Here is a 14556-nt window from a genome sequence, read left to right on the forward strand (position 1 = left end):
GCCTTTGGGCTCCTCACTGGATATGGAACCTGCTTAAGAATCTCTCTCTCCCTCCACCGCCACCCCCTTTCCTCTCTCGTTTTCTCTCTCTCCCTTTCTTAAGGATACTGAAATAAACCTGGTGGGGGTTATACCAAGTAGACAGACTGTAGACTTCAAAGAAAAGTGTAGGCAAAACTTGAGTATTATCGAGTCTCCACAACCAAACTAACTAGAACATGGGTTATAGCATCCTAGGCAGAGAAATGAACTTAGATAATTTTTCTTGGCATTTCTCATGCTAGTCTTCCATTAGGCTAAAAATGTAAGTCCTGCTTTTAGATAGTCCATAAATACAAGGTGAACAAAACAGAACAATTTGCCATTAGCTTTTTTTCAGGCTCAGAAAATTTGCAGCGATTAATCTTTCTTTTTTTGCTTTAATTTTATTTATTCATGAGAGACACAGAGAGAAAGAGGCAAACACAGGCAGAGAGAGAAGCAGGGTCCATACAGTGAGCCCGATGCGGGACTCAATTCCCAGACCCCAGGATCACGCCCTGGACTGAAGGCAGACGCTTAACCACTGAGCCACCAGGCGTCCCGCAAATAACTTTTGTTAAAAAAATTGAGCGTAAGGGGGTGCCTGGGTGGCTCAGTCAGTTAAGTGCCTGCCTTTTGCTCAGGTCATGATCTCAGGGTCCTGGGATGGAGACCTGAATTGGACTCCCTGCTCAGCGGGGAGTCTGCTTTTTCCTCTCCCTATGCCCCTCCCTCTGCTTTATCTTTTCTCTCTCAAATAAAATCTTTATGAAAAAAAAATTTAACATAAGTAGTTCAGATAAATTATTTTTAAAAGAAAATTATTTGACTCATTTGTGCCATAAATCAGAGAAATATATTTTTGGTGGCAGTTTGGTAAAGCCAGATCACCTAGTTCCAAATCCTGCTCTGCCCCTTATTAATAACTGTGCAACTTTGGACCAGTTACCTAATCTCTCTGTGCTTCAGTTCTTTATACATTAAAAATAAAAAATTAACAAATACCTACTCAAGTTGTTAATTCAGTTCAATATTCTTTTGCTGTATGATTAATTATGTGCAGTACATTCAACACTAACTTATAGAACAAAGTGCTATTGAGTGTTGGCTATTATTAGCACATGTTTAATTACATAAAGAGATGTAATTTTTAAATTCTTATAGTTTAATGTTAATCATCTAATATTCATCCATTTTTCCCAACAGCCATTTTATTGACGTGTGAAGCCCTATTCTTTTTTAGCTTTAAGAGAGCAAAACATATGAAGTGTATGTATTTGTATGGGCTAAATACCTCAGATGGGCAGGCACATAATAAACTTGAAAAACTACAATGCTAGATTGAAATGGGCTTGAAAGACACCTGCATATACAAAACCATTGGGTTTTTGAAAGAGAAAGATGGATTTGAGGAACTTTTTTTTTTTTTTTTTAAAGATTTTCTTTATTTATTCATGAGAGTCACAGAGAGAGAGGCAGAGAGAGAAGCAGGCTCTCTGTGGAGAGCCTGATGTGGGACCCGATCCCAGGACCCTAGGATCACAGCCTGAGCCAAAGGCAGATGCTCAACCACTGAGCCACCCAGGTGCTCCAGAACTTTTCTTTAAAATTTGTCCTTCTGCTATTTCCTGAAGTTGCTTCATATTCTTTGTCTAAATATGTCATTGTATACAATATATGCTACAGAAAATGAAGGATATATAAACCTAGAAAGTGTGCTGGGTAGGGTGGGTCATCTGGAGAAGGACGATGCTTTGTGGTTTCACTCACATACAGAAATTAGGAGACAGAACAAGGGGTTCAATGGAAGAGGGTGGCAGATCAAGAGGCAGATTCTTGGCTGTGGAAAAGAAACTGATGGTGGGAGGGAGTGGGTGATAGGGATTGCTATGATGGGCACCGGGTATTGTGTGAAGGTGTTGAATCACTATGTTGTTCACCTGAATCTGGTGTTGCACTGTGTCAGCTAATTGGAATTTGAATTTGGATAGAAACTTAAAAAAAGTATAAGCCCAAGGTCAAAGGGCTTATGGACTTCCCTGACCACTATTATAATATGTAATTCTAACAGAGAATTTGTTGATTTTAGAAAAGCTTTGTCCTTTTTGGATTTGTTCTTTTATATTAATGGCACAAAATTATGGCAAAGCTTTCATCTACCTATATCAGAAAGTATTTGCTCCTGTCTTCCTTTACATATAATAATTCATTTTTTGCTCATAGTTTCTGTTAAGACCTGTCATTAAAACTCTTCCATAACTTGAAATGTCTCTCTAAAAGCTTTACTTATGAGCCACACAGTAGAGAACATGGGCCTACCAAAAAAAAAAAAAAAAAAAAAGAAAAAGAAAAAAAAAAGGTCACTATAAGGTTCAGTAACTGTGGACCTTTGTGGAAAGTAGCAAAGGATTAGTAGTCAAAAACTTAAGTCTGACTCCTAGTTTTGCTAGTATCTAGCTATCTTGGTTTATAACATTGGTAACGTGTTCCTATAAAACAACCTCAAGCTTATTACTGCTAAATTTGTTTTGGGGGAGAGGGGCTCACACCTTCTCGAGTCTGATAAAGCTGTATGTTTTCCTCAGCAAAAATCAACACAATCCACACATTTTTTTTTGCAAACAATCAGGGGCTTCAAATAATCACTGAAGTCCACGTATCCCAAGTTAAGAACTTTTAGACAAGAGTATTACAATGGTCCTGTTGATTTAATATAAAAAATGCCATTTAGTCATTCCCCTTCTCTTTCTTCCTCTTTCTCTCACACATGCACTTTGCAGTTTTGCTGTTCCACCTATAAACATACCAGTGCTAACAAACTTATGCTTATAAAAGGGAAAAAGAAATTAAGTTTTACCTTCATTGGCAGAAAGTACTCCCCCCTTGAGGTGTGTGTGCAGGTTTCAGAATTGTATCCTGACAAACTAGATACAACAGTGGTTTTCCCTATTGCAATATTGTCCTTCAAATCCTCCAGTTGAGTTATAGTAGGCTAAAAAACTTGTCTGAAAAACTTAAAAATCAAAATAAATCTAGGGTCTAATAAGTACCACCAAGGAATCCAATATGAAGATTACATTCTGATAAGGATTTAATTGTTCACATATATCCACAGTCACACTAGTGAAAGCAGTAGCTGCAGCTCTGCCAAAGACTCAGCTGTTGTAATTAAAGACAGACTCTCAGGAGCAACTATCATTAGTTTCAAAGACCAGTAATTACAAAGGCTGTGCATTATGTGGATTATACATTCCAAAGATATAGAGTTGCTACCAGACTTCAGGGACTATCTTAATAGGCAAAATTGCTCATTAAAGCAATCATCAAATTTATTCTATATAGGAGTTTAAAATTTTCTGAAATTTGCTCAGTTTACTATGAAACCTTACTTCACTTTGTAAAATAGAGCTATTACTGAAAAGTTATTTCTGACAATCTAACCATACACCTAGATTAACTTCATAAAACCGCAAGTATGACAAAGTAAAAACAAATCAGTCTAGATTATCACTTATAAACAGACACAAAAAGTAATGAATAAAACACTGGTATTCTTGGGACTCCTGGGTGGTTGAACGTCTGCCTTTGCTCAGGGTGTGATCCTGGAGACCCAGGATCGAGTCCCATGTCGGGCTCCCTGCATGGAGCCTGCTTCTCTCTCTGCCTGTGTCTCTGCCTCTCTCTCTCTCCCATGAATGAATAAATAAAAATATTTAAAAAAAAAATAAATAGGGGATCCCTGGGTGGCGCAGCAGGTTAGCGCCTGCCTTTGGCCCAGGGTGCGATCTTGGAGACCCGGGATCGAATCCCACATCGGGCTCTCGTTGCATGGAGCCTGCTTCTCCCTCTGCCTGTGTCTCTGCCTCTCTCTCTATCATTAATAAATAAAAATTAAAAAAAAAAAATAAATAAATAATAAAATCTTTTAAAAAACCCAAAACACTGGTATTCTGGAAATATTTGTTAAACAAAAAGTTCCTTTTTGATAAATAAAAACAAGTAACAAATATGATTTAAAAAAAGGCACTGTTAAAGGAAAACTAATCCCAATAATGCAACACGTTTAAGGCTTGCAGTTAATCAGATTCCATCACATCTAACAAAATAACTTATAGGCACTTCTAATCCCCTAAATCCTTCATGAAAGCAAAGGCATTTAGAAATAAATGACAGAAAAAATAGGAACACAGGAAGCAGACCAAAGTAACACATTTACCAAAAAACATAACTGCCAATTTTCTAAAATTAATCTTCAGGCATAATGAAAAGGGTGATTGTTTTCTCTAATTTAAAATTTGGGGGAGCCTGGGTGGCTCAGTCCGTTGAGTGTCTGCCTTCAGCTCTCATCCTGGGACTGAGCCCTGCGTAGGGCTCTCTGCTTAGTGGGGAGTCTGCTTCTCCTACTCTCTCCCTTTCTCTCTCTCAAATAAATAACTAAAATCTTAAAAAAAAATTTTGCAATCCAAGTACAGTATATTGTCCTTTGGTATAATAAAAAATAACTTTACAATTTAAAAATGCCCAAGTATAGTAGTTGGTGTACTGAGAGAAAAAGTGATCCTCAAGTCACTTGCAATAGAGTAAAGCACCATCATGATATATGTTATTAATAAAAGTAGCATAATTACATTTTACTGGTTGTATAAAACATTAACAAAATTTAAATATAAGTGACATAACATTTTACTAGTTTCAGGTGTACAGTGGTAATTTCATATGTATGTACTGTAAAATAAAACACTTTTAATGTATTAATCTATAAAATATGGCTGAAATACATGTTAAAATTATCACTAGCCACTAGAATTAAAATGTCAGAAAATGTAAATAAAACTTATGCTATTTTCCCTACTGGTTAACTATTAACCTCTAAAGCTAATTCCATTTTACCCTAGTTCTATGAATTCTTCATACAATTTTTTTGTTTTAAGTAATCTCTACACCCAAGCAGGGCTCAAATTCATGACCTGAGATCAAGAGTTAGATGGTCTTCCAACTGAGCCAGTCAAGGGCCCCAAATGCCTCAATAAAATCTTAAAAAAGAATATGTGCATGGCTATTCAAGACATTTAGGTATTGTCTCCAAACTTTTGACATCTTTGTGATTAAGTTCAGATTTTAAAATATCTGGGCAATAAGATAAAGACAGTTTTGATGTGTGTGTGTTTAAATTAGAAGCTTTTAAGAAAATGAGCAATGACAGAACATTGAAAATACCTATAAATAATCATTTCACTCCTCCAGGTGCCTTGGCCTCTAACATTAAAATGTACCCTCCTTTCCACTGAACAATATTTTGAATGAAGCCTAAAACCTCTTTAGGTTCTCTAATGAACAAAATTAACCATTTTCTAAATGCGAATTCAATGACCCTTTTCTTAAAGCTTGTACCACTTCTCTCTACACAGAGTTAACACATAATTGTCAAAAAGCAAATTCAAAAACTTAAATAAACGAATTATATAATCTTGTCACTTCCACTGTATACTTCCAAAGAGTCCCATATTTCTGCTGTCACCCAAAAGGCAAACAGTGCACTTACGGTGTTGGGGTGCTTTACATTGCACTTGGAGCCCACAGTTTTTAAAACTGGAGGAGAACTGTGTTCTTTTAAAGCCTTGAGGTTACCAATAACCCTGGACCTTTTCACTTTCTGTAACTTCATTACTAAACAGTGTCTCCCACATCGCCACCAGGGCGGCGGAGCACCTCAAGCTGAGCACTCCAAGTATATCCGACCCTAGAGTGGAAATGATGGAAACTGGGCAGCCCTGGGTGGCTCAGCGGTTTAGCGCCGCCTCCAGCCCGGGGTATGATCCTGGGAGTCCCGGGATCGAGTCCCATATTGGGCTCCCTGCATGGAGCCTGCTTCTCCCTCTGCCTGTGTCTCTGCCGCCCTCTCTCTGTCTCTCTCTCATGAATAAATAAACAAACTTTTGAAAAAAAAAAAAAAAAAGATGGAAACTGCCTCAGAAGAGATGAGTTAGGAACGGGCTTCAGTAGCGGCTCATACTAAACTACCTGACGGTCAGGAGACTTTCTCTACACCCACAGCCCTGTGGGACCCGAAAAGTTTCAGTACGTTCAAACAGGTGAACCAAGACGTCAAGAACTGAAGGCGAAGCAGTCTCGCAAAACCTCCACTCAGCCCTGTTTACAACGGCCGAGGCGCCACGGACACGCGGCGGCCGCCTCCCGGGGCGCGTCGGAGGAGGCTCCCCTCGGGCTCACCTGCACGCCCGCCTCCCGAGCCGCCCTCGCCTACCCGAGCGCCCCCACGTCCACCGGCTGCTGCAGCGAGACAGCGGGCGGCCGGCACCGGCGGGCATCTTCTGAGTGCGGGCTCGCGCGGGGGGTCCGGGGGGCCCGGGCGGCTCAGCGCCTCGCCTCTCTCGGCGGCGCGAGAGCAGCAGTCACCCGGGCGGCGTTCCTCGCCTCCGCGCTCGCGAGCCGCTGGGCAGTGCGTGGGGCCCGAGTCGCGGCCCGAGGGGGCGGCGCCCCGGCGAGGCCCCGCCCCGCCCCCAGCGAGCCCGCCCCCGCCCCCGCCCCCGCCGGGGGGGAGGGCGCGCGCGGCCTGGAACCCGGGCTGAAGGGACGCTGGAGGCGCCAGGCTCCGCGCCGAGGCTCACAGGATTCGCGCTGCTCCCTGCGACCTTCCGGCAGCTGAGCCTCCCGGAAGCCGGGTTCTCAGCCACGTCCAGGCTGTAGGGTCCCCTCCAACCCCGTGCCTCATCTTCCCCACATGCCCACAGAGGCGTCGGGCGACCTCAATGGCGCTCTGCACCGGAGCAAACGGGGCGCGAGCGTGGGAAGTGGCTCATCTGAGGGAAGCGGATACTTCACCTTCAGGACCAGGGCGCCCGCGCCCACGGCGGGGGGGAGGGGGGGGCCCTCCTCTGGGCTCAAGTAAAGAATCTTGAACTTTGAGGCCCTTGCGAGCTTAGTGTGGGGGGGCCTGTGACCCTCGCGGGGTTCTAGGCTCAAGCCCCACGTTGGGTGTAGAGATTACTTAAAAAAAAAAAAAATCTTTAAAAAAAGTCCGCGAGCTTCGTTATAATAGCCTTTCCCTCTGTAATTCTCGGAGAACCTCGCCTGTGTCTCCACCGCCCTGCCGCCACGTGCCCCACACCCACCTTCGGCAGCCTGGTTGGTCCAGTCAGCTCCTCGGACTCCAAGTCTTCCCGGCGAAACACAGCTGCTCGCACCTGCTTCCTCGGAAACTTCAGGAACAAAGCGGGGCTCGCCCCGCACGTGCGCACGCGGAGGCTTCTGGGCGGGGAGGGGGCGCTTATGCGGCTGCGCAGAGCACGCGGTGGGGCCTGAGGAGCTCTGAGGTGCTGGGGGCTGGGCCCGAGGGGGTGCTAGCGGCTGCGAGGGAAGGGACTTCATAGGCCAGTGGGTGTCCTACCGTGGGCTGCGTGCTCAGTAAGCTTGCACACAGTAGGCGCTCAACAAACATTGGTTGAATGACCACGTGAATGGAATGTTACCGCGACTGGCACCCTTTCAACCCAGATGAAAGCCTGGCTTCTCTTCCTTAAATTGGGCGAATGGGCCTTGCTTAAGTAAGCCTCCAGGCATCCTCAGTTCTTAGGAAGGGGCCATTCTGGTACATGTTTGGTTGACTTTATAATTTAAAAATTTTGGAAGGGTAATGGCCCTTCCAAAAAGGGCCATTCCTGTTCCGCAGGTAATGGCCAACTGCCTTAGTTAAGGCTTGAGCCTGAAGGTAGCAAACACATCACAAATTGGGGGGATCTGAGATATCAAGATTTTTAAGACTCCGTGTATTCAGAAAATTAAATCTTTGTTGCATGGCTCTTCCAGCTGTATTCAAGGAGTATGTAGACCAGAGAATCCAGGTTCTCCAGTACAGTAACTTGGATCTAATTTCACATTTGCATGCCTGAAGCATCCTGCAGTGTTTATGGGTAAAGATGTTGAGGCAAGGAACCCAAAGGATACAGCATTCCATTTCCCAATAGTCACTTATTATATGGCAAATTTTAAATGTACTTTAAAACCTGAATGTAACAGGAGACGTGTAAAAAAAGTACACAGTAAGGTTTTTGTTCCTTTGTTTTAATTTAGATTGAAAGGGGAGCTTCATGGATCTATGAATACACTAACACGATATGAAAATGTTTAAGTTCAATTTAGACGGAAAAGGTTCTATAACTGTTACCAGACTCTCAGATATGTGACTCTCCCCAAAGTGGTAAGAACCACTTCTTATTTATGTGCCTATAAAACCTTAGTATTTTAAAAAATTATTTTAAGTTCCAGTTTTACTCCATGTGTAAAATAAAATTTTATTGTTCCTCTTAATAATCTGTTTTCAGGGACATCTGGGGGGCTCAGTTGGTTAAGCAACAGAATCTTGGTTTTGACTCAGGTCATGATCTCAGGGTCCTGAGATTGAGTCCCTTCTTCCCTGGCTCAGTACAGAGTCTTCTTGAGATTTTCTCTTTCTCCTTCTCCCTTTCCATTTGCTCCTCCCCCAACCCATGAGCTGTCTTTTGCTCTCATATAAATAAAATATTTTTAAAAATCTATTTGATATTAAACAAAAGTTCAAAATTAATCTATTTCTCATTTTCTCCTTCACTGACCCTCATCTTTCCTTTTGTTTTTTTTTGTTGTTGTTGTTGTTATTGTTGTTTAAAGTAATCTCTATACCCAACAAGGGGCTTGAACTCATGACCCTGAGATCCAAGAGTGACAAGTTCTACCCACTGAGCCAGCCAGGTGCCCCTTTTATCCTTCCTTTTACACTTAAGTATTAGGGTACCAGGGTGGTTCAGTCCTTCCTTTCCACTTCCCTGGGTGGCTCAGTTAATTGTTGGACTATTGATCTCACTTCAGGTCTTGATTTCAGGGTTGTGAGTTCTAGCCCTGCATTGGGCTTCATGCTGGACATGAGGCCTATTTAAAAATAAAAATTAAAAAAAGAAAAAGAATTAGGGTACCAAGCAACTGTACTCCTAGGAACTTGTACCCAAGAGACATGTATAAGAACTCCATACCAACACTGTTCATAATAGCCAAATACTGGAAACAACCCAAATATCTGTCAATGAAAATGGTGGCATATTCATCCACTGGTATATTTAACAGTTTTATATATGAAAACAACAATTTATATGCAATAACATGAGGAGATACACAATAGTGAGGGAACGAAATCAGGCAGAAAAGAATACATATTGTGAGTTGCCATTTACATACAGTTAAAAAATAGGCAAAACTGTGATGCCTGGGTGGCTCAGCGGGTGGATCATGGTTGAGCATCTGCCTTCAGCTCAGGGTGTCATCCCGGGGTTCTGGGATCAGGTCCCACCTCAGGCTCCCTACATGGAGCCTGCTACTCCCTCTGCCTGTCTCCGCCTCTCTCTCTGTCTCTCATGAATAAACAAATAAAAATCTTTTTAAAAAAATAGGCAAAACTAAGCTCATTTAGGGATGCATACTTGCATGGTTAAAGTATACAGAAAAGCAAAAAGTGATTTCCAAGAAAGTGTGTTGCAGCACTATAGGTGATTTTTATTTTCTCCTTTGTGTTTCTCTGTAACTTTCAAATTTCTTTTTTTAAAAAGATGTTATTTGTTTATTTGAAAGAGAAAGTGAGCAAGAGAGAGAGAGAGAAAACACAAGCAAGGAGGGGCAGAGGGAGAGGAAGAAGGAGACTCCCGCTGATTAGGGGCTACATCCTAGGACCCAGGGATCATGATCTGAGTTTAAGGCAGACGCTTAACTTGAGCCACCCGGGCGGCCTGTAGCTTTCAAATTTCTTAAAATGGACATATATCATCAGTAGGAAAAAAATAGATGTTATTTTTAAAAGTTGAATATAGTTGACATACGTAAGTTTCAGGTGTACAACATACTGAAATTGACAATTATATGCATTATGAAATGCTCAAATGTAGTTACCATCTGTAACCATACAAAGGTATTACAGTATTATTGACTATATTTCCCATGCTGTACTTTTCATCCTTATGATTTATTTTATAAGCTGGAGTTTATACCTCTTAATCGACTTCAACTATTTCACCTGTCCCCACTCCCCTAGTTTGCTAGCAACCACTAGTTTGCTCTCTGCATACAAAGGACAAAGGTAAAATGTCATGATGAAACTGAGCAAAAGAATTATCTTGTGAGCAACACTATATAACTACACCAAAACTGCAATATCAGTTTCTATTTCCCCTATTCTCAGTTTTGTTTCCTTTTTGAAATTCTGAAAAAAAAAATACCCTACCATTTGTTTTCCATTATCTAGAAAATTAATTTTTGTTTTATTCAGTATTATTTTCTATTTTTTTGGTATATTTTTTAATGGGAGTTAGATTTGCCAACATATAGCATAACACCCAGTGCTCATCCCATCAAGTGCCCCCCTCAGTGCCTATCACCCAGTCACCCCGTCCCCCTGCCCACCTCCCTTTCCACCACCCCTTGTTCATTTCCCAGAGTTAGGAGTCTCTCATGTTCCGTCACCCTCACTGATATTTCCCACTCATTTTCTGTCCTTTCCCCTTTATTCCCTTTCACTATTTTTTATATTCCCCAAATGAATGAGACCATATAATGTTTGTCCTTCTCTGATTGACTTATTTCACTCAGCATAATACCCTCCAGTTCCATCCACGTTGAAGCAAATGGTGGGTATTTGTCATTTCTAATGGCTGAGTAATATTCCATTGTATACATAGACCACATCTTTTTAATCTATTCGTCCTTTGATGGACACTGAGGCTCCTTCCACAGTTTGGCTATTGTGGACATTGCTGCTAGAAACATTGGGGTGTAGGTGTCCTGCTGTTTCATTGCATCTGTATCTTTGGGGTAAATCCCCAGCAGTGCAATTGCTGGGTCTTAGGGTAGCTCTATTTTTAACTCTTTGAGGAACGCCCACATAGTTTTCCAGAGTGGCCGCACCAGTTCACATTCCCACCAACAATGTAAGAGGGTCGCCCTTTCTCCACATCCTCTCCAACATTTGTTGTTTCCTGTCTTGTTGATTTTCACCATTCTCACTGGCGTGAGGTGGTATCTCATTGTGGTTTTGATTTGTATTTCCCTGATGGCAAGTGATGCAGAGCATTTTCTCATGTGCTTGTTGGCCATGTCTATGTCTTCCTCTGTGAGATTTCTGTTCATGTCTTTTGTCCATTTCATGATTGGATTGTTTGTTTCTTTGCTGTTGAGTTTAATAAGTTCTTTATAGGGATCCCTGGGTGGCGCAGCAGTTTGGCGCCTGCCTTTGGCCCAGGGCGCGATCCCGGAGACCCGGGATCGAATCCCACATCGGGTTCCCGGTGCATGGAGCCTGCTTCTCCCTCTGCCTGTGTCTCTGCCTCTCTCTCTCTCTCTGTGACTATCATAAATAAATAAAAATTAAAAAAAAAATAAGTTCTTTATAGATCTTGGATACTAGCCCTTTATCTGATAGGCCATTTGCAAATATCTTCTCCCATTCTGTAGGTTGTCTTTCAGTTTTGTTGACTGTTTCTTTTGCTGTATAGAAGCTTTTTATCTTGATTAAGTTCCAATAATTCATTTTTGCTTTTGTTTCCCTTGCCTTCATGGATGTATCTTGCAAGAAGTTGCTGTGGCAAAGTTCAAAAAGGGTGTTGCCTGTGTTCTCCTCTAGGATTTTGATGGACTCTTGTCTCACATTTAGATCTTTCATCCATTTTGAGTTTATCTTTGTGTATGGTGTAAGAGAATTGTCTAGTTTCATTCTTCTGCATGTGGTTGTCCAGTTTTCCCAGCACCATTTATTGAAGAGACTGTTCTTTTTCCAGTGGATAGTCTTTTCTGCTTTCTCGAATATTAGTTGACCATAGAGTTGAAAGCCCATTTCTGGGTTCTCTATTCTGTTCCATTGATCTATGTGTCTGTTTTTGTGCCAGTACCACACTGTCTTGATCACAGCTTTGTAGTACAACTTGAAATCTGGCATTGTGATTTGGTTTTCTTTTTCAATATTCCCCAGCTCTGGTTTTCTTTTTCAATATTCCCCTGGCTGTTCTGGGTCTTTTCTGATTCCACACAAATCTTAAGATGATCTGTTCCAACTCTCTGAAGAAAGTCCGTGGTATTTTGATAGGGATTGCATTAAATGTGTAAATTGCCCTGGGTAGCATTGACATTTTCACAATATTAATTCTTCTAATCCATGAGCATGGAATATTTCTCCATCTCTTTGTGTCTTCCTCAATTTCTTTCAGAAGTGTTCTGTAGTTTTTAGGGTATAGATCCTTTACCTCTTTGGTTAGGTTTATTCCTAGGTATCTTATGCTTTTGGGTGCAATTGTAAATGGGATTGACTCCTTAATTTCTCTTTTTTCAGTCACATTGTTAGTGTATAGAAATGCCACTGATTTCTGGGCATTGATTTTGTATCCTGCCATACTGCCAAATTGCTGTATGAGTTCTAGCAATCTTGGGGTGGAGTCTTTTGGGTTTTCTATGTACAGTATCATGCCATCTGCAAAGAGGGAGAGCTTGACTTCTTTGCCAATTTGAATGCCTTTTATTTCTTTTTGTTGCCTGATTGCTGAGGTTAGGACTTCTAGTACTATGTTGAATAGCAGTGGTGAGAGTGGACATCCCTGTTGTGTTCCTGATCTTAGGGGAAAGGCTCCCAGTGTTTCCCCATTGAGAATGATATTTGCTATAGGCTTTTTGTAGATGGCTTTTAAGATGCTGAGGAACGTTCCCTCTATCCCTACACTCTGAAGAGTTTTGATCAGGAATGGATGCTGTATTTTGTCAAATGCTTTCTCTGCATCTATTGAGAGGATCATATGGTTGTTTTTTCTCTTATTGATATTATCTATCACGTTGATTGCTTTATGAGTGTTGAACCAACATTACATCCCAGAGATAAATCCAATTTGGTCATGGTGAATAATCTTCTTAATGTACTGTTGGATCCCATTGCCTAGTATCTTGTTGAGATTTTTTGCATCTGTGTTCATCAGGGATATTGGTCTATAATTCTCCTTTTTGGTGGGGTCTTTGGTTTTGGAATTAAGGTGATGCTGGCCTCATAAAATGAGTTTGGAAGTATCCCATCCCTTTATATCTTTTGGAACAGCTTTAGTAGAATAGGTATTGTTTCTTCCTTAAACGTTTGATAGAATTCTCCTGGGAAGCCATCTGGCCCTGGACTTCTGTGTCGTGGGAGGTTTTTGATGACTGCTTCAATTTCCTCCCTGGTTATTGGCCTGTTCAGGCTTTCTATTTCTTTCTGTTCCAGTTTTGGTAGTTTGTGGTTTTCTAGAAATATGTCCATTTCTTCTAGATTGCCTAATTTATTGGTGTATAGCTGCTCATAATATGTTTTTAAAATAATTTGTATATTTCCTTGGTATTGGTTGTGATCTCTCCTTTTTCATTCATGATTTTATTAATTAGAATCTTTTCTCTTTTGTTTTTAATAAGGCTGGCTAATGGTTTATCTATCTTATTAATTCTTTCAAAGAACAATCTTCTGGTTTTATTGATCTGTTCTACAGTTCTTCTGGTCTCTATTTCATTGAATTCTGCTCGAATCTTTATTAACTCTCTTTTTCTGCTTGCTGTAGTTTTATTTGCTGTTCTTTCTCCAGTTCCTTTAGGTGTGAGGTTAGCTTGTGTATTTGAGTTTTTTCCAATTTTTTGAGGGATGCTTGTATTGTGATGTATTTCCCTCTCAGGACTGCTTTAGCTGTATCCCAAAGATTTTGAATGGTTGTATCTTCATTCTCACCAGTTCCCATGAATCTTTTTAATTCTTCTCTAATTTTCTGGTTGACCGGTTCATCTTTTAGCAGGATGCTCTTTAACATCCACGTGTTTGAGTTTCTTCCAAATTTCTTCTTGTTATTGAGTTCAAGTTTCAAAGCATTATGGTCTGAAAATATGCAGGGGGACTATCCCAATCTTTTGGTATTGGTTAAGACCTAATTTGCGACTCAGTATGTGGTATATTCTGGAGAAAATTCCATGTGCACTTGAGAAGAATGTGCATTCGATTGCGTTTGGATGTAAAGTTCTGTAAATATCTGTGAAATATATCTGGTCCGGTGTATCATTTAAAGCTCTTGTTTCTTTGGAGAGTTTGTGCTTAGAAAATCTGTCATTTGCAGAAAGTGCCATGTTGAAGTCTCCCAGTATTAGTGTATTATTATTATCTAAGTATGTTTTTACTTTGGTTATTAATTGATTGATATACTTGGCAGCTCCCACATTAGGTGCATAAATATTCATGATTGTTAGGTCCTCTTGTTGGATAGATCCTTTAAGTATGATATAGTGTCCCTCTTCATCTTTTACTACAGTCTTTGGGATAAACTTTAATTTATCTGATATGAGGATTGCTACCCCTGCTTTCCTTTGAGGACCATTTGAATGGTAAATTGTCCTCCAACCTTTCATTTTCAGAATGTAGGTGTCCTTAGGTCTAAAATGCGTCTATTGTAGGGCAGCCCAGGTGGCTCAGTGGTTTAGCGCTGCCTTCAGCCTAGGGCGTGATCGTGG

The 14556-nt window shown here is 41.0% G+C and overlaps 1 protein-coding gene across 4 annotated transcripts in view; it reads right to left on the minus strand.

Annotated features, from left to right (window-relative positions):
- Positions 1-7277, minus strand: part of TEX15 (testis expressed 15, meiosis and synapsis associated) — a 91891-nt gene extending 84614 nt beyond the window's left edge. For 2 of the 4 annotated variants that reach the window (XM_077849067.1, XM_077849065.1), the window contains exon 1: positions 7155-7277. The gene's annotated coding sequence lies outside the window, so the exon portion shown is untranslated. Of the gene's footprint in view, positions 1-6042; positions 6190-7154 lie in introns of those variants that run through there. The other 2 variants (XM_077849068.1, XM_077849066.1) reach the window with 1 other exon arrangement.
- Between the last annotated feature and the right edge of the window lie 7279 nt (positions 7278-14556).

The sequence above is a fragment of the Canis aureus genome, chromosome 15, assembly GCF_053574225.1.
Source record: "Canis aureus isolate CA01 chromosome 15, VMU_Caureus_v.1.0, whole genome shotgun sequence".
In the NCBI taxonomy this organism is placed as follows: Eukaryota; Metazoa; Chordata; class Mammalia; order Carnivora; family Canidae; genus Canis; species Canis aureus.